At 41.3% G+C, this 23,250-nt stretch overlaps 1 long non-coding RNA gene and 1 pseudogene across 6 annotated transcripts in view; both read left to right on the plus strand.

Annotated features, from left to right (window-relative positions):
• Positions 1-10,988, plus strand: part of LOC126489910 (NADH dehydrogenase [ubiquinone] 1 alpha subcomplex subunit 2-like) — a 30,036-nt pseudogene extending 19,048 nt beyond the window's left edge.
• Positions 10,989-12,545: 1,557 nt separating this feature from the next.
• The window catches only part of LOC126491253 (uncharacterized), a 29,440-nt gene continuing 18,735 nt past the window's right edge, over positions 12,546-23,250 (plus strand). For all 6 annotated transcript variants that reach the window (XR_007589361.1, XR_007589364.1, XR_007589353.1 and 3 more), the window contains exons 1-2: positions 12,546-12,592; positions 13,866-14,035. This is a non-coding gene — a long non-coding RNA (uncharacterized lncRNA). The remainder of the gene's footprint in view (positions 12,593-13,865; positions 14,036-23,250) is intronic.

The following is a 23,250-nucleotide window of genomic DNA, read 5'->3' on the forward strand; positions in this document are numbered from 1 at the left end:
ACTTTCTTCATCCATTCTTCCATTGAAGGGCATCTAGGTTGTTTCCAGGTTCTGGCTATTACAAATAATACTGCTATGAACATAGTTGAACAAATGCTTTTGTCATATGATAGGGCATCTCTTGGGAATATACCCAAGAGTATTGCTGGCGAGGGGTGCACCCACCCACTGAGTGGGGCTGATCTATTGGGAGCTCACCAAGGCCAGCTGGACTGTGACTGAAAAAGCATGGGATAAAACCGGACTTTCTGAACATGGCGAACAATGAGGGCTGATGAGAAGCCAAGGACAATGGCACGGGGTTTTGATCCTCCTTCATGTTCCGGCTTGGTGGGAGCCTAGCCAGTTTGGATGTTCACCTTCCTAGACAGGGACGGAGAGGGGAGGACCTTGGACTTTCCACAGGGCAGGGAACCCTGACTGCTCTTTGGACTGGAGAGGGAGGGGAAGAGAAGTGGGGGGAGGGGAAGAGGAGTGGGGAGAGGGGGAGAGGAGTGGGGGAAGGGGGAGAAGGGTGGGAGGAGGGGGAGGGAAATGGGAGGCTGGGAGGAGGCAGAAACTTTTTTTTTTCTTTTCTCAATAAAAAAAAAAAACCTGACATCTATTCTGCCGATAACCGAATCCTTCCTTTACCTTGCTTTTACCACCACACCATCTGTCAGGATGCCTAAGGCACAACACAGTTCCCACAGAACATTCACTGAGAGATAATGGGAACTCGAGGTCAATTAAGCCCCATATTTCTTTCTTGACACTTCCTGTGCTGGGGGTGGGGTGGGAATGGAGTGGGAGGAGGGGCTCCCCGAATAATTGTTTAGGTCAGCCCACCTTACATATATCTGAGTCACAAAGGAGAGAACCAAATCTGAAGCCCATACTTTGGTTGACTTTCATCATGTTGCTTTCTCCGTTTATTTCCTAAGGTTACGTTTAGATTCTTGAAGCCCATGTGAATTCAGTTCCATTTTAGGCTGTGTTTAGCTGCATTGAGGTGAGCTCTATTAAGTGGTGTAGCCTACTATCTCCTGGGCAAATAATTTACAACAGGTAGGGTTAGGGCTAGACTTCACATTGTGGCAAAGACTTGAACCACTCAGGAAGCCTCTTCATTGTTGTCTTTCATGTTGTCTTGGAGGAGTACCAAAAATAAATAAGTTTTTATTTTCAGAAAAGAATATGTAGCATACAAACTGACTATTGGAGGGAAAGTTGGTTTCGAAGTGGATATGAGGGTTTGGGGGGGCTACTCTAGTCATCAGGTTAGGATTAGTCCCCCAAGGATTAACTTCGGGCGAGGGTGGGGGTGTCACTGGATCCCCTTATTTGTTCCTCTTCCCAGACTTTCCCACCATCAGTGCATAGCTTTAGGGGCTGGCCAGAGTCCAGATGGCATAAGTGCTCAGTGATCACCTAGCAAGGCACAGCCTTACAGCTCTCAACTGAAGTGATGTATCTGTCTTGTAAGTGTATTAAAGAGTTCCACAATAGCCTGGAATGTAGTATAGCAAAATTAACAAAATGAAGTGAAACAAAAAATTAAAAAATAAAAATAAAAGCAATCGAGTTAAAAAAAGCCACTTAAAGATGACAAATACACAGAGAGTCTGTATTATGTATATTATTGTGTCTTTTTTGGATTTCTTGACTGAGACATTTGATTCTGGGGGCTGCTAAACTAAAGGAACACATATATTTTAAACGTATTTTGACTTCAAAATTTGAGTCTAAGGGTATGTTACTTTGGAAAAGAGGTTCTGTTTTTGTTTCCACAGAGGATGGGAACCTCTGGATTCCTTCCAGACTAATGAGGTTTGGTGGAGCAAGATCTCTCAAAAATCTCTGCAAACCTTAAAAAAAACTTTGCCCAGAAAACTGCAGGAAGCAGTTTGTAGAAAACTACACCCAAATTCCTAAAATGATTGCTTACAAATGTTTATTGTCATTTTAAAAGGGTTTGTTATAAATGATTATTGGTCACAGTCAATTTCTAAAAAAAATGTCGGGGGGGGGGTTATGATATAGAGATAAATACATTAGTGTGGATTTTGGTTTATTGATACAGATTTAAGGTCAATTTTCTTATATGTGTATTTCTACTCTTGTTTAGCTCATTTGAAAATGTAACATATAATTAAAAATTACAGATTAATAAATGGTCTTCTACAATAACCAAACTTTTAGTTATGTTGGGTTTTCTAGATATATAAAATTATATTTCAGTTAGATAGATAACGTTCAATACTTCAAAGACCTTCAGAATGTGGCATTTAAAAGGTTTTAAGAACTTCAGCACCAATTACTTCAGAGAGGTTGATGGGTATTGAAGAAACTCACTATGGAATTTGCCTTCAGTGTGGTAAGAATACCCACTTGGTCAAGAAAGTGATTTTGCCTGGACCGCTTGATGGTATGCTGTATAATTTTGGCATGCAGGACCCACAGAAAAATGACTGCTCAACTTGCCTAAAGAAGGTGAGACAGCCCTTCAGGGTTCCTGCTTCATGAAAGAGTCTGCCAGATATTCTACAGGACACAAAAGAAAATGACTGACAAACTGCCAATATAGGCAAAACAGTCTTTCAAATTTCCTGCTTCATGGAAAAGTCTACCAGATACTATGGGCCTGTAGACTGAAGATGGATGCCCCAACATTACAGAAGAACTTTGGGTGACTGTCCAGGCAGCAAGATGTCTCTGCCAATTCTAGAGTTTTAGTAGTTGCTTATAATGCACTTCCTGTTAACTTAGGTAATATTATATCCTTCTGGGGTCTTTGGTGGAGTTAAAGGCAGATAGTTATAGTTTTTCTTAGTTATGATAAAAGATAAATTAGATATGAAACTTTACACTCACAAAGAAATATTTTAATTGTAATTCTTGCTTGATACCTGTTTTGTCATATGTAATTTTACTATGTTAAAGTTGAAACCTTTCTTTTTATTTAGGCAGAAATGGGGAGATGATGTGGGATTCCTCTCTGTATGTTGTGAATATGTTTTATTACCATTGGTTAATAAAGAAGCTGCTTTGGCCTATGGCAGGGCAGAATATAGCTAAGCGGGAAAACTAAACGGAGTGCAGGGAGAAAGAAGGTGGAGTCAGGCAGACTCCATGTAGCTGCTGAAGGAGAATGATGCCTGGACCTTACTGATAATCCACAATCTCACAGCAATACACAAATTAATGGAAATTTAATTAATTTGAGATATCAAAGCAAGCTAGAAATATGCCTAAGCCATCGGCCAAATAGTGTTGAAGTTCATATAGTTTCTGTGCAATGATTTGGGTCTGGGCAGCCAGGAAACAAAAGTACAGTCTCTGTTTACACTGTCTGAATGAAACGCTGCCCCATGCCATTCACCCCAGAGGAAGTGGGAACGGGATATTCTTGTCTCAGTTGATTTTCTTGCTTCTGTCTCTTCAATTATTTGTAACTTATCACTGAAAGATTTTAGTTTTTTAATTATTATTATTATTTTTTGCTGAACTTCTAGTTAGAAACAGCTGGATAAATAAAATTCTGTTTTTTTTTTTGTTTTGTTTTGTTTAAAGGAAAAAAGAGGCTTGATAGGTACCATGAAACCGTGTCCAAGAAAAACCGAGCATCTCTGTGACTAAGGTGTTGGATCTGATGCTAAAAATGATTCAAAATTAAGGGGATCCGTGCAGTTAACAGGAAGTTGTAAAGATGATCCTCCCTACTCAGGGACAGGCTGGGCCAGTGAAATTGGGTCCTCTTGAGCATCCTCCGTCACACCCCATAGGCATTAGTGGAGACTCTTCACTGGTAGCTTCATTTTCCAAAACTGCCACACTCACTCCTCCAGTGGAAGTTTCTTCACTGAAGAACATCTGTAATTCAGAGGGGAGACTATCTTCAAAGTTCAAAGCACAAGTGGGCAAGGAAAACCAAGGCCTTTCCTGTGGGAGGTGTTGGAGCAAGCCCCTGGTCCCTCTCCAGTCTGCTCGTCTTCATGGTGTTCACCATGAGAGCAGGCTGCCTCACTCTTGACCACACTCCCCTCGGACCCAGCAACTGCACTCCCGTCTCCCAAGTTCAAGTCCTGAAAGAGTAGATTGTTTTCTGTCTTTTACCTTGTAAGCTATTTTCTCTTGTGTTCTTTTTTATCCCTGTTTTCAGATCATGCACCTTAGGGACTATGGAAACAGGAAGGGGCCTGGATCACCTCTTCTGTCTACTTCTGTCTGCACATAGACAAGCTACCGATGACAGCTCTAGCAGGGCTTTTCGTGGTCAAGATGCTTATTCTCCTTTGGGGAAAAGCAAGGGCAGTGGTTCCAGGCTGGTGACCACGTTTCTAATCTTGCATTCCTAATAAGCTTACACATCTTATTTAATTAGCACCTCCGGGTTAGGAATGAACTTGAATATTTTCATGTATTTATCTACCTACCTTTGCATCCTTGTAGAACTGCTTGCCCATAGTCTCTCAGGCATATCATGTTTTTCTTGTTGCTCTGTAAGAGTATACGAGCTTTGACAGTGCATTCCATCCTGTAAAATCAATGATATTTTCCCCCTCTCATTATAAGCAGCTACTATCATGTTCCAAGAATTTTAGAGCAGATGAAACTCTTCAAGTTTTATTTGTGGTAGGATGCGTGTTTTGATTTAGGGAACAGAACATTTAAAGTATTTCTTGTTCAGAAGGAGGATGCAGGATTTACAATGAATAAACATGATAGTGACCTTATTCACTTATTATTTCACAACTGGAAAAATATGAAGCACACGGTCACATTTAGAACTCAACTGGGTGTTCTCTGAGATCTCACACCAAACAGAACAGAGTCTTTTTTCCCCCTCTGTCACAGGGATTTGAAGTCCAGCAGCTCACTAAGTTTCATGGGCTCCTGGAAAGCTCAGCATGGGGCCCTGTGTTCTGGCTACTATCTACATACAACTCTAATGGTGCTTAATGCTAACGAAGGCAACCTGTTCTTTGGCTTGGAAGTCCGAATGGGCTGATTCAGAATTAAATTCTGTTTCAGAGCATTTCAATTGGGGGCGCCACTTTATATTTAAAAGTATTCTATAAACATGACACAGAGCGTAAACTTTGTCATCTGAACATTTACTTATATAATCATCATGTTAACCACGTTGACTTCCATTTGAACCACGTAACCTGGCTGCTTTCCCTCTCCAGAATTCTTTCCACTTTGCAAACCAGAAACTAGTGCTCCCTCATTTCACTCCCCGACACCCCTTTTTATTTGGTATCTCTGTGACTGTGATTACTCTAGCAGCCACACGGAAGCAGAAGGACCAGCTTTTCTCTTCTTTTCTTAGTTATTTATTTTGTGACCAGCTTATTTTATTTTGATCCTTGGCATCTTGAGTAGGATAACTTTTGGGTGGGTGGGGCAATCCCGACTGTTGCTGCATGGTATGTGATTTTTTTGGGTTACCCTCAGGCACTAGATGGCTGCAGAAATACTAGTGTATTGTAACAGCTGAAACTGGAAGATGGTATTGCCCCTGGGTGAAGATTAAGTCTTTGACTAGGACTCCAAATGGAATCATCTGAGGTTGATTCTTGGAAAAGCAGATATGTACTTGAAATGTAAGTAGCTCTTACCCCAGTCTGTACAAACAAGCCCCAGAGGCCACGCTCAGACCTGAGAAAGCCAAGCCAGGTTTCATCAAAGACTCTTTCAAAGTTCAACTTCCTACCAGGCATTTGTAAACACTTCCAGCATTCTGCTTGGAGTATGTGGTTTGCATTTGGCCTGTAAGAACCGAGGGCCCTTGCCACCTTCCCGTGGGAATCGACTGCCTTCAGCTTCAGTTTCCAGCTTCCTCATCTTCCTTCCCAACAACTAGCTTTGATGCTTTCACTTCATGCTTCTGTGTAAACTGGTCACTGCCATGCTTGTTACTGCATTTTCTGTGTGTTGATTTTAGCAGCAATGCCACAAATAGCTGAGAAGCACGGTAACTACAAGCCTGCTGTAAGTGCCCTGTGGAAGCTGCAGCTGAGGTTAGTAGACTCCCTAGATGAGCTGGGTAGAAGTTGCTCCTCCAAGATGCTGGGATTTCATGTAGCGCTAACAGGGCAATATGGAGGGTTATGGTCTCCTAAGCTTTAACTATTGAAAGATTTCTATAGTATAAAGGTAATAACAATTAGAAAACCAGTAATGTTATGGAGAAAGAATAGAAAGAGAAGGAAAAGATTATGTATACTTCTATCCACGTAAGTCTTCCGGTGTATCAACTTCTGGCATATCAAAGCATTTGACATATATTTTATGCTCTTCTTTTCAAAGGAAACTTTCTTGTGTTTAGTCATGCTAAATCAAGTGATTATACAATTATTGAGCTAAATTTGAATTCAGTGATGGGCCAGTCCTCCTCTCTTCTAATGAAGTTCTCTGGGGCAGGTGGCCACTTTGCCTCTGCTCACACTAATCTCTGCATCTGTGTTTGGTAACCTTTCTGCTCATGGACCTGGGAATTCCCATATTTTAAATATACAGAGCTCTAAAGTTGACCTAGGATGGCCTGTTGAGGCGACATTGTGAGCTGTGTGCTGCTGGCTGTTTCTTATGGCTCTGCCTCCAAAATCCCATTCAATCTCTCCCCCGTAAGGCTTTCAGTACATCCATCTCTCTTTATAGCTCTTTTGAAGGTGATCTGAAGATAGGCCAGCTCTTCACGTATTCTAAGAAATCCAGCTTCCGTTTGGAAAGAAAGCTCTCAAAAGAAGGAGGGCCACGTTTGCCTTTCCACGGGCAGCCGCAGGGTTTTTCTGGCCCTTATTTTTCTCCTCTGTAATGACTACCTAAAATCTTCTGAAGGAATAATGAGGTAATTATAAGAAAATACTTTACGAATGAATAATAACATCACTATATTATTTCCCAATCCTTGCAGATATGTAGAAATATTAGGCGAGATTCTCATTTTTGAGGAAAGAAGGCAAAATTGAAGAACATATACTCAAAATAATGTGTGGAGATGAACACAGCCGTTTATATGTTCTCGATGGTATTTCCTTTTAATGTACATTAGCTGTGTGACTGATCAATACTTCATAGCATTGAGGAATCTTTTGATGGGTATTGACAAATTTAATCTTTCTAATCAGACTACAAGTTTTGGATGCCCTGACCTATAACCTATGTTCCCCATCTTCTACTTGTAGTAACAACACAGGTTAGGCTCATGTAGGCTCCAGGTCGGTGGCGTTGCACCTCCTGTAGCATGGTTTAAGCAGAACAGGGAGAACCACTTGTCCTGGTGTTATTTGGCCTGCAAGGTTAGGTGGATGGTAGAAAGGGGAAGATGATAGGGATTTGGGCAATCAAGCTTAGGCAGGAAGAGGCCGATCAAAACAATGACCTTAAAGACTTCCTTCAGACCTGCAGAACAAATGTCTATGAGACCGAGTTCTGCCCAGAGCCAGGCCCAGAAGTAGAGATTACCTGTGCTCAGCCACTTGGAAAAGAGATATTTGGAGAGAGGGCAACTGGGCTTTCATTGGCCCAGTCCTGCCTGGCTACCTTTGCTGAGATCCTCCTCTGCCTCCATCTTGACCCACAAACATGAGTGTCTATGTCTTTTCTTTGAAAAGCTTTCCGTGACCACCTAGTATTAAGACCCCGGAAATAATCAGTTTCTCTTCACTTCTGGCCTTGTCTCGATGGAGTTTGTCATTAGTTAAAATATACCAACTTGATAAATTTACCTTGCCGGTGATTTTCTCCCCAGTAGATCGTAATTTACCACGTGTTTCTGATCTTTCTTTAATTATTTTGTTTATTTTCGTCCATGCCTGTGTGCTCCTCTCTGAGTGAACCTGCTCTGTCCGTGTCTAGGTGTTCGCAGAGGCTGGAAGAAGGCAACAGATAGCCTGGCGCTGGAGTTGCAGGTGATTGGAGCAGTTGCTGTGGGTGCTGGGCTCCTAGTCATCATCTCTCCAGCCTCCAGATCACTCTCCTGTTTGATCTTAGGATGACTTGGTACTCAAGAGGTGATGGCTGAGTAAGTATATGACTTATATTTAGTCAAAATCAGCCATAAAGAGACTTTCAATTATTATGTTGAGCTGAAATTTTATTAGCCCAAATTTAAACACTTAATGTTCCATTTGGATAAGGATAAGCATGAATTTTAAAGCTAGTAAAATCTGAACTTTTATTGTTTTGACTTATTAGGTTATCAATGGGTGGCCACAGAATATTTTGGTTAGTCATGAAGATGGAAAAAAAAAATCCATTACAGCCCCGGGTAATAAACCGAAGGCCAGGAAGGAGACTCTCTTCACTCCAGGGCTCTCTTGCCAGATGACAGGCTTGGGTCAGCGAAGGTTTCAGAGTCCTCTGTAGTTCTGTGCTCATTTTATTAGAGAAAATACAAGGAGTTTTTAATATGTGTATGTGAATTGACATGTTAAAACATTCCACTCGAAGGAAATAAGATGTTTTCGGTCATGGCAAAGCATGTTGCCCGATGAACTGGTGATGTGGGGAGAGTGTAGAGAGAGAAAACGAGGCAGGAAATAATTTCCAATGGCGGTCATTGCTGAACAGACAGCTGTGCAGTCAAGGCAGGAATTTTCCTTTAATTTAGTCCCTCATTGATGACATGAATTGGCTAGGCTATGCATCCTGCGAAATTTATAGCCAAACTTGAAGGTTAGTTTTTAGTCATTAATTTTAATCAGAACACACGCTCCAGCTCAGAGAATAGTGTTCTGCGGCTTTCCTTTCTAGCCAGCGGCTGTTTCTTTGAGTTGCAGCAGATTGTTATCTTGGGACTGACTTGGGATGTGAGCTAATAGAAGCGTTTGAATTAGATGACAGTAAAAGGTCAATGCTCATTAGAAAGAATTTGGAACACTCCCCTTTCCCTCTTTAAACTCATTACAAATTAATAAACAAAGTGATGGCAATGCTTCATGAATGGAGCCTCTGAAAGATTCTTACAGTGACTCCATTGTGGTTTGTGACAGCGGGAAGCACCAAGGTCTGAGCATTTGCTTGCCTTAGGTGTTACATCCCCCTAACCATCTCCCTAACGGACTGCATCTGCTATTTAAGAGAGTGAATTTTCCTTTCCCCTTTGCTTCTAAATGTTGATGCACTTTAAGGTGATTTTTAACCAAGTAAATGAAAGAAACAAACAAACTGGCTTGTACCATACAGATTCTAGGCAAGCCACCCTAACTGTCATTTGTTCCTGTGGTATTTGAACAAGCTATAAATATGAATGATAGTTTTATAGAGAGATACAAGTGTGCTCCGATTGTTCAGCAAAATTACTTGGCTATGAATTAAATCATGATTTTAGGGATATTTCCTTTCAAATTTGTCTTTAAAGATATGCATATGCATCCTTCTCAGGAAAGCAACCTCAGACAGTAGAATTCTGGACTGGTGTTTATAATACCTGGGCTCACTCACATCTTGACTCTGTCCCTGTGTGGAGCTTTAATGAAACTCCCAGCAGTTTCTTGCTTTATGAAATGTTCTAGTCTGACTTTTTCCTGTCATGCAAACCTATGAATTTTAAGATTAATGCCAAAAAATTGTATTGAGCTTTGAAAAAAATAAACTCCAGGAAATCTTAACTAAATTGGTAATAGTGATTTGAAGATGCTATTGATTGTTTTTTCTTAAGGTGTTCCTAACTCTTGTCTCATCTCTTTGTAAAGGAATGCACTCCCTTTAAACTTCAGCGGAAAAGAATCCTCTCCTGATGAGGGCGGAGCTGCTTCCTCCCAGTTCCAGAAATATCTTTCACTCAAGATGTCCCTTCTCCCAGCCTCCACCTGGAGGGAAGAAAGACAGGGGAGAGTGAACTAGGGAAGCCTGGGTGGCCTGCCAGCCCCAAAGCTTGGCACCCTTTAAATGCTCTGTTGGGTGGTGTGGGAACGGTGTCCAGTCCAGGGGTGTTGCTTATGCGCTCGTATGTGTGTGTTTGTGTGTGTGATATGTGTGTATGTGTGTGTGTGTGTGTGTGTGTGTGTGGTGTGTGTGTGTGTGTGTGGTGTGTGTGTGTGTGGGTTCAGAGGGCTTCTGATGGAGGCTTGAGAATTCCACTTTTGTTTGCTTGGCATGATACAACGCTTTGAGCTTTATTGATGAATTTGCCTCATTAAATGTCTCAAGCACAGGCTCCTAAAAAGGATAAGGGAACAAGGGCTTTCTTCCAAAGAACTTCATTTGGTGCCAGGGATCAGTTATTACTCCATACCAATCCACGTGACACAGGATGTGGTCTGATATTCAGTCTAAACACATGCTCTGCTTCCCCGCCCCACTTTGAACACAGGAAAAACACTATAATACTTCCTTTGTCATGAAAGGATTTCTTATAAAAGTACTTTCCTCCTTAAAGCTAGTATTATTCAGGCAAATTAGAATAAAAAAATCCAGTAGTACCGAAACCAAATAAACGGTGAGCCTGGTGTTTATGTGCTTTTGGCCCACTGCAGTCATTTTGGTAGAAGGTGGAAGACATGATTTCTATGGTAATTATCTCTGGGATGTGCCCAGGGCCAGGCTCCAGGGATCCAGAGCAGGTCTGCCGACCTCGGTGCAGCTCCCATCCTTGCTGGTCACACTGTCCATCCTTCTCAGTGGCCCTCCATATTGTATTCCTTGGCTCCTAACCATTAAGTAGTATTGGGAAGAGTGGGATGCGTGTAATTCAGTCTACCTTTTCACTCGTGTCTGTTAGCTATGTGCTAAACGTAACTAACACATACTGCTTCATAGATTATCTGTGATGGGGGAATCTTTCTCATAGATTTCAGTGCTAATGAAACCAAAGCAATACAGTTGTATGATTTTTCTATAGTTGCAAATAACTATGGATGTTTTCTGCTGATGCTCCCCTGAACGAATAGAACTTAATTACTAGACAAAAGCTTCTGTGAGGCTTTTACAGTTTCTAGAGCATTGCTTTTTCCCCCTCCCCTTTCTACATGGTTTTAATTATTTCTGCTGGGTCTCGAATGCTCACAATGATAAGAACTTTTTCTTTTTAAAAATGTTTTTTATTAGTTGCTTGAAAATTTTATATCATTTGACCATATTTGCCACCTCTTCATCCCTCCTCAAAGATCTACCTTCCCCCATCTAACTTCATGTCTTATTTTCCTTTTCTTCTTCCTCTTTCTTTACCTCTTCACTCATGGAATCCAGGGGTGTCGCTCAAATACTCTTGGGTATGGGGCCAACCCCAGTATGTGGTTGACCTACCAGGGGCCACGGCATTAAAGCAAATGGACTCTCTTTAGCCTAACAGCTATCCATTGCCAATAGCTCTTTAGTTAGGGGTGGGGCTTTGCACCTGCCTTCCCCTCCAGGCTGGGACTTCGTCTGGCTTGAGTTTTCACAAATCTTGTGCAAGTTTTCACAACCACCGTGAGTTCGTATGTGCAAGCGCCCGAATGTGTCCAGCAAACACTGCTTCTCTGTAGTCACCCGCCACCTTTGGCTCTTACCATCTTCCTATCCTCTCCCCGTGATGATCCCGGAGCCTTGGAGATGAACGGTGTGAGACAGATGTCCCGTTTATGACTGAGCACTTGGTATTCTCTTATTCTCTTCAGTTGGGATACTTGTGGATCTCCGTGTTAATCACCATCTACTGTATAAAGAAGCATCTCTGACGAGAGTTGAGAGATTCGCTAATCTGTGGGCACAAAGATAAGCCATTCCGGGTCAGTTAACACTGTCCATTTAGCAGTATTAGGTTCTTGCTTAGCGCTATGCCCTTTGTATTCGCAGTTCCTAAGCCCCAGCAATGATGATAGTATGGCTGCTGTCTTGTGGAGTGGACCTTAGATCCAGTCAGAAAGTGTTTGGTTACTCACATTATATTGTTCTACTCTTAAATAGTTTTTCTTTTTTGTTCTTGCTATAGGGTCTCACTATGCAGCCTGGCTCACCTGTGGTCATGGAGAATGATTATCTCTTCCTCAGAAGCCATTAACTCCAATATCCAATCCACACATATCTGTATATTCTTTTAAATCCTAGCTTTTCAATTTTTCTGTATAATTCTGTGTTAAATAATTTTTTAAAGGAAATGTACAACAATGCAGTGATGTGGGAGTGTCATATATCAATCTGTTGATTTCATTGGCTGAGCAATAAAGAAACTGCTTGGCTTAGCTTAGAGCATAGATGGGAGGAGGAAACAGAATAGAATTCTGGGCGGAAGAGGAAGTGAGGTCAGACTCTGCTCTGCTCCCGGAGAGACCAGTCAGCTCTGCTGGAGCAGAGACGCCATGCTCAGCTCTCCCGGGTAGACGCGATAGCTCTGCTCTCTGAGGCACACGCGATGAAGATGGATGTAGGCTAGAATCTTCCCGGTAAGCGCACCTTGGGGTGCTTACAAACATCATTAGAAATGGGCTAGTCCAGGTGCGAGAATTAGCCTATAAGGGCTAGAGTATGGGCCAAGCAGTTCTTTAAATGAATACAGTTTGTGTGTTGTTATTTCGGGCATAAGCTAGCCAAGCGGCCGGGGTGTTGGGGACGCAGCCCCGCCGCCGCTCCTATTTCAACAATGCAGGATTTGTGTAGTTCAACCCGAGATTCTATTTAGAGGGTAAGTTAAATCTTTTTTTTTTACCTTACTATTTTATTATCTTCTTTCCTCTCCATCATGTTGTTGTTTTCTAGAATTTTTGTCTGTTATTTTCATGGTTCTACTTTTCTCTTTTCTTGGTTTTAGTTTTTACTAGCTCACCCCTTACCTTATTTCTCAGAGTCTTTTGCCATCCCCCCCATTTACTTTGAGTGTTTTCTCTAAAACAATTTGCAGTCCCAGTCCTTCAATTGGATAGAGACCAATCATCTTAATACTGAATAGTATTTGATTGGATAAAGAAATCCCATAGGGAGTGGCACTATTAGGAGGTGTTGCTTTGTTGGAGTAGGTGTGGTCTTGTTGAAGGAAGTGTGTCTCTGGGGGTGGGCTTGAAGTCTCAGAAACTCAAGCCAGGCCCAATGTCATTCTGTCTTCCTGCTGCTTGCCGATCCAGATGTAGAATTTTTGGCTCCTGCCCAGTACCATGTCTGCCTGCATGACACCATGCTTCCTTCCATGATGGAAATGGACTAAATCTCTGAACTGTAATCCAGCCCCAATTACATGTTTTCCTTCACAAGAGTTGCTGTGATCATGGCATCTCTTCACAGCAATAGAAACTCTAAGACACAGGCTAAATGTATACTCCCTAAAAGATACATCGAAGCACTGACCCCTAGTTTCTCAAAATGTAACTGTGGTTGGACATAGACTCTTTGCATATCTTCTTAGTTCAGGTGAGCAGTTGGTAGACCTACTTTAACCATGAGATTTTGAGTTATCCAGAGATCTACAAGACAGGGCTGAAAGCTGCAGTTCAGGCTTCTGAAGCCTAATGTGGCGACTCTGTACTATTTTGCTTAACTTATGGAAAATGAGGCTTTGAAATTACATTTGTTTAGTGTGTCAAGGCAAAGGAAGATTGGGTTCAAGTTTGATCATAAAACAGATGCTCCATCTTGTCATTCTGTTATCTGAAAAACATTCACCAGGTTGTGAATACTTTTGTTTGATCAGAGCTGTGCGTGGTTTTCTTGGAAGGGAAGTATGACTGTTTGATTTTGGCATTACCTATGGAGGCAGAATTTGACTTAGAAACAGAAGGAGACCAGGAAGTCTCCAGTTGGGAGTGAGGAGTGTGGTGGAGTAGGAGGCAGATGAGGCCATCCAAATGAGTGATGGGGAAGAGCTGAGTCAAACATCGGCTTCAGTGTGCTTTCCAGTCTGGGTTTAGAAATGTGGAAATTAGCATTCTGCAGTTCCCTTAGGTGTTTCCATTGCCTTTTTACAGACTGAGGAAATGGCAAGTAGCCCACCCCGTCGTCATTCCCAGGGACTCCTGAATCACGCCAACACGATGGTAGCTCCAAGAAACTGATGTCATCTCAGTCACTTGGCAAAAGCATGTGTCCCGTGACTAGGAAAATCTTTGTCAGTTCATTCTGCTGGGCAGTAGCAAAGGTAATCATAGCAATCTCAGTGATTTTCATATACTGATTTCTTACTTATGTGGAAAAACTCAGAAACACAGTGAATAAGTGCACCTTGGTTAATGTCTGGTGTTAGTCTGGGGCCTCATGATCCCCAGTCAGTGAGCACTTTTAAGGACCATAGCGGAAGTTGGAAGGAACTAGTTTCCTTGAAATTTTCTGCAACATTTGTAACCAAATCCTTTATGTGGGGAAAATTTTATATCTTTATTATATTCTCAAATAAATTGATGTTCCAAGAATTTAAAAAAAATCACTTATCTATTCTGACTCTCTCTTAGGTTATATATTTCAGGGACTGAATCTCTGAAATGCTGAGTAACATTATTTAAGAATAAAATTATACAGTTTCCAAGTGGGAGAAAGCCTGCAATTGTTTTTAATCCAACTCAATTCTTTATATAACAGTAAATGAGTGTTCTAGAAATAATTGAAAAATTACATACTATATATGACACCTCGTATATTAAAATATTCACAGACAGCAGAGGTTACGTATTTGCCATCCTAAGGTTGGAGAAAATATGGGTTCCAGGTAAATTCAATAAGAGTTTCAGGATGGGCTGGGCTCCCTCTTCCTGTGTTACTGCTCATATTTTAAATTCTAATCTGTTACTGAGTCTATCTTGTTTCACAGTTGCTTGTTATTGTAATGAGGAGGGGAAGTTGCACAGTCTCATTTTGTGTGTGGCTGGGGTTCTACAGTGAGAGCCTAGCTAGCATGAACTAGCACCAGAAAGACTTAACAAAGAGAACCGACTGATGAAAATGCTCAGCAGCCAATGGGGAAAGGGAGGGGGAGGGGTCGTGTTGGAAAGTTCTGTACAGCCAGGTTGTTTCTTGTGTGGGAACAGAACACTTTTTTTTTCTTGTTTTAAATTGAGCAATAGATGACAAATTTAGCTTTGCTAGTTTAAGAATAAAATCACCAACTTTGACTAATCTTGAGAGAGTGTGAGGAACTGGGAAGAATGAGTTAAGGTAATTTCATACTTATTTCAGATTCAGAATTCTTTCTCTTCCATTTCTCTGTTTCTCAGAAAAACAGAAAGATGTGGCTATGTTATAGAATGTTGGAGGAGTTTCCTAACTGTATAATGGATATTCCATCCTTATTCTTTTTTTCCATTCTTTCTTTTTACAGTGTCTATAAGCTTGAAACTCATGTACATTAAATACTGCTATAATGTTGCTCAATTTTACCGAATCTGACCAAGTAGTCTGTTTAGGCAAAGAAATATACTAAGGTCTTGTTTGGAATACTTTCTGTAGAGTACTAAAAGTATTTAAGAAGAGAAGTGTTGATTATGTGTGATAGACTATTTTAAAAAATACATTAGTAATTCAAATTATGTTGATACTTTTTACACACACCTACTGTGGTAAGATGGATGTAATTGACTCCCATAATCTCATAGGGAGTGGCACTACTAAGAGGTGTGGCCTTGTTGGAATAGGTGTGGTCTTGTTGGAGAAAGTGTGTCACTGTGGGGCAGGTTTTAAGGTCTCTTTTGCTCCAGCTTCACTCAGTTTGACACTCAGTTGACTTCCTGTTGCCTACAAAATGTAGGACTATCAGTTACTTCTCCAGCACCATGTCTGCCTGCATACTGCCATGCTCCCCACCATGATGATAATGGACTGAACCTCTGAATTGTAAGCCATCACCTCAATTATAAGAGTTGCTGTGGTCATGGTGTTTCTTCACAACAATAGAAACCCTAAAACACCTACCAATAGGCTGAGAAGTCAACTAACATGTAAATAAAGCAATATCCACCTGAAAATATACTTTTGATGACTCCATCCCCACAGGACAGTCATTCCAAGACAGTGATACAGTGTGCTGCCCTTAATGTTTTCCTCATTTGACTTGTTGGTTGTGATTGTAAAAACAAATACATGGCCAGATGTGTTGGCTCATGCTTATAATCTGAGTATTTGGTAGGTTGAGGCAGGAGGATCTTGAGTTAGAGACCAGCTTGGGATATACAGTGAGACCCTATCTCTGAATAAGTAAAGTTAGGCTTCATCCTAGTTTTTTTTTTTTTTTAAAGAAACTATCAATCTCTGAGATGCTAAGGTATATATATATATACACACACACACACACATGTATGGGTAGGCAGAATTAACATAGTAAAAATGGCAATCTTACCACACGCACACACACAAACATATATTTGCATGATAAGGAGGTAAGTGACTGATAGCTGGGCTTTCTGGGCTTCTCCATAATGATGTTGTCAAGGGACACTACCACATGATAGGAGGCTGATAGAGGGTTTCAGTCCCACTTCTGCACGTGCAGAGAGGAGAAGGCTTTCTTAAAGATATATCCTCAATGGGCGATAATATAAATTTGATTGTGCTTATGTAAGGAGGGCTGGGTCTGGAAGGGTTACTATTTGATGGATGTGAAGGGGCTGTGAGGGCCGAACACAGACAGGACACACAGAATGTAGGCTGTCCTTCACACCTTATTTTACTCCTCCCCCCCAATTTTGTTATCCATTAAATATCCATATCCTGTGTCCGCACTAGTAAGTAAATCTATTTCTTCCTGAGCCTTTTATCAATCTAAGATCAAATCTAAGAAAAGGGTCATGGAAAACTTTGATTCGTAACCATTGGATAGAAGTTGTGGGTAACCTGGAAGCCTATCTATAATTGGCATCCAAAATGGGAAAGGGAGGTATTCTAGGATTCATCCCTTAATCTGTAGATGTCTCCTCAAAGTTTGCCTACTTGTAGAAAGCCATTTACATTATAGACAGAAAATTATGTAACGCCCATTCTGGACATTCTTTCCCTCACATCTCTCTGGTCTACCTGAATTCTACAATGGGAATGAGTAAGAAAAACAAAAATTAATTTTTACTATTTAGTTATCAGTTAAAGTAAGTGATTAGTAAAGATAAGATGTTGCTTTGATGATGTCTATCAGTGAGCAGCTTTCTCGGGGTTGATGTAAAGATAAGGGAACATTGGTTACTGGTCTAGGAGGCAAACTTCATTGCTAACCAGTAAGCAGTAAAAGAGCCCTTGCTTTTCTGGCTGTGCTGAACATGCTCCTTGATGTCACATAGTTTTATGAAACTTACTTCAGGGCAGAGACAAAGGGGTTATTTGTTGGTGTGTAATTTTGACTAGGGTTGGTAATATACATAACTAAATTAAAATTTTTGGCAAAAATTTTTATGAGTCTCTTGGTTTCTTTGCCTTTTTTTCCTGTTGTGTGTTATATGTGTGTATGTGTTTTGCATGCAGCTAGCTGGGTATGTGTACACACCTAAGCACATGCATATGGAGCCAGAGGAGGACTTCAAGTGTCCTCTAGTCAATCTCCACCTTATTGCCGTGTGACAGGGTGTCTCTCTTATAGGAAGCTTGCAATTTTTGCTAGACTGAATGGTCAGTGAGATCTTAGAATCTCTCTGGCTCTGACCCCCCCCCCCCCATTGATATTTTTTGCTTCTTTGTCCAAAAATTAGGTGTTCGAAAGTGTTTGGATTCAGTTCCATTAGTCCTCCCATCTGTTTTTTTAAAATTTTTTATTTATTTTTGTTTTTATTTTTATTTTTTTTGTCAATACCAGGCTGTTTTCAGCACTGTAGCTCTGTAGTAGAGTTTGAAGTCAGAGACTGTGATACTTCCAGAAGTTCTTTTATTGTACAGGATTGTTTTTTGCTATCCTGGGTTTTTTGTTTTTCCATATGGAGTTGAGTACCATTCTTTTAAGGTCTGTAAAGAATCTTGCTGGGGTTCTGATGGGTATTGCATTGAATCTGTAGATTGCTTTCATTAAGATTGCCATTTTTACTATGTTAATTCTATCTAACCCAGAGCATGGGAGGAGATCTTTCCACTTTCTGGTGTCTTCTTCAATTTCTTTCTTCAAAGAATTAAAGTTCTTGTCATACAAGTCTTCCACTTGTTTGGTTAGAGTTACTCTAAGATATTTTATGCTATTTGTGGTTATTGTGAGGGGTGATGTTTCTCTGATTTCTTTCGCATCCCATTTATTGTCTATGTACAGGAGGGCTACTGCTTTTTTTTTTTTTTTTTTTTGAGTTAATCTTGTGTCCTGAAAGTGTTTATGATTTGTAGAAGTTCCTTGGTAGAATTTTTGGGTCAGTTACATAAACTATCATATTATCAGCAAACAGTGAGAGTTTGACAACCGCCTTGGGCAGCAGGCAGGCTCGTAGACTTCTGCAGCTACTAAGTGGGTTTTGGGTGCTGCAGGAAAGCCTCCTACTTGTGCTGCAGACGCTCTCCTTGCCCTGCTGCTGCCTTCTCCATATGCTGCACCCAGATGGGCTGCCCAGCTAGGTCTGTGTGGCTCCAGCTTGTCTCAGCTCCATCATTTGTTGCCGCATTTGCTGATACTCCTGGCCCCATCATGGCATTTGCTTGCTGCTCTGAAACCACTTAAGGGGCCCCACTTTTAAGGAATTTGGGCATCGCCAACCTGTCAGGCTTCTCCATGCTGAACGGGGGCACTGCATTCTGGGGGATATTTTACATTCTTATATCCATATATTTTACATCAACATTTCAGGGGGCATCAAATTCCTATATTACATCAACATTTCACATCAAATTCTCCGCAATACCTTTTTTTTTTTTAAAAGCAATTTTTAGAGTCAAATGTCTTTTTCAGTCCAGAACACAAAAGACAACACAATACATTCTATCTTTTGGAGACTTTCAATTTACCCTCCTGTCTTCTCTTTATCCAGAGGGCGTCTTTCAGAGCATCTCTGGGGATGAAAACACATACTCTTTTCTCTTTTAAACTTAACTCTTTTTCTTTCATTCTTTTTGTACTCTTTACTCTTTTTTGGTATTCTTTTCACTCTTTTCCTTTTTGAGGCCTTTCAATTTACCCTCCAGCCTCCTGTTTCGGAGGGCATCCCACAGAGCAACTCTGGGGATAAAAAACTCATACCACTCCCTAATCCACCCTCAACATTCCTGAGGGCGACCTCTCAGCATTCCCTAGTTCCCAATCTTGGTGGAACCTCCACTTGTAGTGCAACATGCCTGTTTGCTCTCTATGTGCCACCATTCAGTTAGTGAACTGGGCAAGGGGCTGGAGATTGAAACACACAAAGACTCACGGACAGAGACACGAGTCGTTTTTGAAAAAAGGAATGCCCCCTTTATTGTGTCCAGGGGCAGCTTATATAGGGATGCTTAACTGATAGCCACACCCCAGCCAAATGCACCAGAAACCACTGCCCTGCCATCAGGAACTCCTGAGGGTCTTGTGCTCAGAGCAGCTGTAGGCACTCAGATCAGGGGGAAAAAAGTTGTTTACAAGAAATTCAGGATCTGGGGGTTCACAGCTCTCAACACTCTCTATTTCAGTTTTCAAGTCTTGAATAATTTCTTTCATATGTTTGATTGCTTTTTCTTGGTTTTCTTTAGGGGGTTTGATGATGTCTTCCATTTTTTTTGTTTGTCTTTTCCTCCATTTCTTTGAGGGAATGTTTTATTTCCTCTTCAAGAGAATCAAACAATCTCCTGAAGTTATTTTTTTAGGTCATTTTTTTTTTGCTTCATCTATATTTGGTTGTTCAAGTCTTGCTCTTGTAGGGGCTCTAGATTTTAGTGGTGTTGCTCTTTGTTGTGTTGCATGTGTTCTTACCTTGTCTAACCATCTTTTCCTCTAATTTTTGTGGTTGCTGTTGTTTGTGACTCTGGTGATTAATCTTCTTGGTTCCAGTGGATCCAAGGCTCAGATGGTTGTTCCTCATGGCACAGTCAGTGTCATAGTTTTAGTTACCCATTGGTCACTGAGTGTTCCTGGAGGTCTCTCAGTGCTCCAGGGGTTTGCTCTACTCCCATGGAGTTCACTGTCTCAGGCCTGCTCTGGTCTAGGTTGCCAGCTCAGACCTGTTTCTGTAAATGTCCCTGGTCTGGATATACTCATGAGGAGGTCCCTGGCTTGGAGTCAATCCTGCAAAAGTCTCTGGCTTTGATTTCCCCCCTAGGAGGTCCCAGACTCAGGTGCACTTGGACCTGCATAGGACCCATCTCAGGCCTACTCCCTCAGAGGGCCGAGACTCATGCCCAGTCACGCAAGGGTCCTGGCTCAGGTCTACTCCTTCGAAGACCCCAGATTCATGCCCGGACCCATAGCAGTCTCTGGCTCTGGCCCACTTGCTCAGCAGTTCCTCACCTGTACCTGCTCCTGTGGAGTTTGCTCTTTCAGGTCTGTTCCGGACCAGGTTGCTGGCTCTGTCCTGCTTATGTAAATGTCCCTGGTCTGGATCTGCTTCTGCTCCCGTGGAGTTCAACCCCCCCCCCCCAGGCCTGCTCTGGCCCAGGTCACTGACTCAGTCCTGCTCTTGTGGAGTTTGCTGCCTCAGGCCTGCTCAGGCCTACATCACTGGCTCAGTCCTGCTCCTGTAGGTCTATTTTATGTTTTGATATAATATTTTTAGTAAATGTTTTAGAAATTGCATACTTTCATTCCAGGTTCTTTGATCATATTTAAGTCCTGTTTCTCCTCAGCTCCTTCCAGATCAATCCCTACCTTCCTATGCCCTTCCCCTCATTCTTTACTGAGACTAGTTTGTGTACTTATATGCTGGTGGATATGGGTTCATTTTATGTTTTAAAACGGTTTTTATATTAATGATGTTCTGGATATGATCTCTGAAAAACAAAATACTTCATGTCTCAGTTGTTTCTTCCTCAAAAAAGATCCAAGAATTTAACCTCAGTACTTTTCTTGATTGCATTTTGAAGAAAGTACATTCATTTTAAATTACTATACCTGGAAAAATTTGGTTAGAACTTTTATCTTTAAGTAAAAAAAGAACATATTTTAATTTTTTCTTTCAAAACAGCTTTGGATATCAGTCAGGGAAATAGTTAAAAGTATAAATAAAGACCATGAGGACCAGATGTGGATGAGGGGAAAAGAGTAAGTGATATTAGTAGACACTAGGGGGCAGAAGTGCACTGGGTTAGTGAATGATGTTGGGTTTTTATTTTGTTGTTGGATTCTGCTAGAGTCAGGACTAGCTGTCTATGATTAGCAAACATGGTAGCTTCAATAAATTAAGATTCCTTCTATAGAAGATATAGCTAGGTAATTGCTATGAGTTGAATTGTGTCTCCCTGAAGCTAAGTCTTTCATTCCCCTTTCTACCCGAGACTGTAATGTTATATGGAAATAATTCAGGTCTTAAATTGAAATTAGATAAAACTTGGGTAGAGAATTGATGTACAGCAGGAAAGGGGTGGAGGACATGACTCCAGAGGTTAACATAGGAAAGAAGATGACAGCAGTGGAAGACTGGAACTCTTCCCAGGCGCTGGCTATTGTAGGTCACACAGTCTATACAGAAAGTAGACACCATATATAATTGACCCATAAACTACTTCAACGACCCTTTCCCTACCTCTTTTCCAGCAGGATCAGGATCATTGGTGCAATTCCAAGGTCATCTTTTTTCTCTTTTAATACGAACTGTCCCCTTGTAACTATGTGTCTCTACAATTGGCTGTTAAGAGAGCAGGAACCCAGACAACTACAGTGGGGGCCTCTGAGCTGATGTTGGTCACAGTAGTCACTAATCCAACAATTATGTTCTATTTTAGGAGGAAAACTTGGACTCTAAGACACGTGGGCCTGTGCAGTGTGAGGTTGGGATTAGAAGGAATTGTCTGTAGGCCAAGAATTGCGAGCATATGCCATAAAAATGAGAAATTGGAGGCTTCTATGAATGCTTCTTGGAAATTATTTAATTATAAATTCTTATTGTTGCTTTTGAAATACACACACATATATATTCATTTATTTTAATTTCATTTTACATTCTAACAATAGTTCTTCCCCCACCTCTCCTCCTGCCATAAATCTTTTTAAAGGAGAAATAGCCATTCACCCGTTTTTTGCCCATCAGTAATGCAATTGCTGAGGAAGCCGGAGCCTTAATTGCTTTGAGAGAGCAGTAGTGTAGCTTCAGCAGATGCTTTGTCATGAAGATACATTTATTTTTAATTTGGGTAAATCGAGTTAGCAAACATAGGTGTCCAAGCCAGGTACCAGGTGAGTATAGGATATGTGATCAAAGGCCATGCCAAGTCCTCTTACTTGAGGGCTTATCTTGGAAAGAAGAGTGGAATGAGTTGTGCTAGCTCAGCATGTCTCAGGGTGATTTATTTTTCTTCTGTTTCTTTGTGGACTGCCAGTGATTTTTGTGGGATATTTTATCACTCTGTGAAACTCTGAGACTGTGTTAATAAAATGAACCTTGGATCAGGGGGCGGAGTCAGAACTAGTTAACAAGAATTAGCCATAGAGAGTGTGGAGGATCAGGGTCATGGATAGAGAGGCTCAGGAAGGAGTAGGGAGGGACTTAGAGATTCACATCATTTTGATCTTGGTTGCATGGAGAGAGATGCGCTTGCTGGATCTCCAGTGAAAAAGGGAAGGTGAGGTAGTTGTTCCTCCTTTGATTCTTTGATCTATCAGATTTTACCCCCCCACATGTGACTCAATAACTTGGATAAAATAATAGAATGTGCATGTCACGTTCTTGTTTAATGCTTATTGAATAATGGCTTTGTTTTCTGTCACTTCTACCTGTGTTGAAAATGTTTCTGGGACAGGATAAAATATCTCTTTAGTTGCATTTTCCCCAAACCAGGAGCTGCTGGAAACAGGGAAGGTCAAAGGCCAGGCTTCTGTCCGTGTACCTCAGAGGGATCACAGGCCTGCTTATGCCTTGATTGTGAATTTACAGCCTCAGAATGATGACAGAGCAGTTATCTGTCTTCCTAAATCCATTACCCATTTGTGGTAATTTGTTACAGCAGATTTAGGGAAGTAACACAGTAATCCAGGTCTGGCATATCAGCTCACAAAGTCCTCCAGAACTAAGGTTTCACCTGACTTTTGTTTGGCCTTTATCAGGGCGTTCTCTTTGTCCTAGTGGTTAGAGATGGAGATGAGGCTATATCTGAATCCAAACTACAGGATGGGGGAGGCTGTAGGAAGGGCACAAAGGCTAACACCAACCTGTCTCAAGGAATGTCTTTGGAGTTGTTATAGGAACAACTCCATGGTGTAGAGTTTAAAATAACAGCTGATCAGAAGAAAGAAAGGGATTGAAAAGAGCCATTTTCAGCCAGCTGCTTTCAAGGCACCATTTGGAAATTATG

Source organism: Alexandromys fortis, unplaced genomic scaffold (assembly GCF_014885135.2).
Source record: "Alexandromys fortis isolate MF-2015 unplaced genomic scaffold, M_Fortis_MF-2015_v1.1 scaffold_22, whole genome shotgun sequence".
In the NCBI taxonomy this organism is placed as follows: Eukaryota; Metazoa; Chordata; class Mammalia; order Rodentia; family Cricetidae; genus Alexandromys; species Alexandromys fortis.